The sequence below is a fragment of the Gekko japonicus genome, unplaced genomic scaffold (assembly GCF_001447785.1).
Source record: "Gekko japonicus isolate JY-2015 unplaced genomic scaffold, Gekko_japonicus_V1.1 scaffold5194, whole genome shotgun sequence".
NCBI lineage: Eukaryota > Metazoa > Chordata > Lepidosauria > Squamata > Gekkonidae > Gekko > Gekko japonicus.
The window spans coordinates 26,792-27,320 of NW_015159868.1; the positions used below are offsets into that span (position 1 = coordinate 26,792).

The 529-nt window shown below is 50.3% G+C and overlaps 1 protein-coding gene across 1 annotated transcript in view; it reads right to left on the reverse strand.

The window, feature by feature from the left end:
* The window catches only part of LOC107107805 (lipoxygenase homology domain-containing protein 1-like), a gene marked incomplete at both ends in the record, with an annotated part of 50,478 nt that overhangs the window by 26,139 nt on the left and 23,810 nt on the right, over positions 1-529 (reverse strand). The gene's annotated exons all lie outside the window — the stretch shown is intronic.

Consider the following 529-nt stretch of genomic DNA (forward strand, 5'->3'; position numbering starts at 1 on the left):
AAGGTCGGTAGTTCAGCAGTTCGAGACCCGAGTGCCGCATGACAGAGTGAGCTCCAGTCTCTGGCCCCAGCTCCTGCCAACCTAGCAGTTCGAGAGCGAAGAAATGGCAAGTAGATTAATAGGTACCACTTCGGTGGGAAGGTCACAGCATCCTGTGTGCCTCAGCATCTAGTCATGCCGGCCACATGACCATGGAAACGTCTTCGGAGAGCGCTGCTTCTTCGGCTTGGAAACGGAGATGAGCACCGCAACCCTAGAGTCGGATTCAACTAACTTTCGGGCAAGGGAAACCTTTACATTTACCTTATAGCAACGTTGCACGGTTAGGAAACATGGCATCATGAACAGCAGACATGCATGAGGCAGATATATTAGAAAAACATAAAAATTATTATGCATGACTTGTGGGTAGGGCCGCCAACCTCCAGGCAGGGCCTAGAGACCTTCTAGAATTACAACTGATCTCCAGACTATGGAGATTGGTTCGACTGGAGAAAATGGCTGCTTTGGAGGGTGGGCTCTGTGGCAT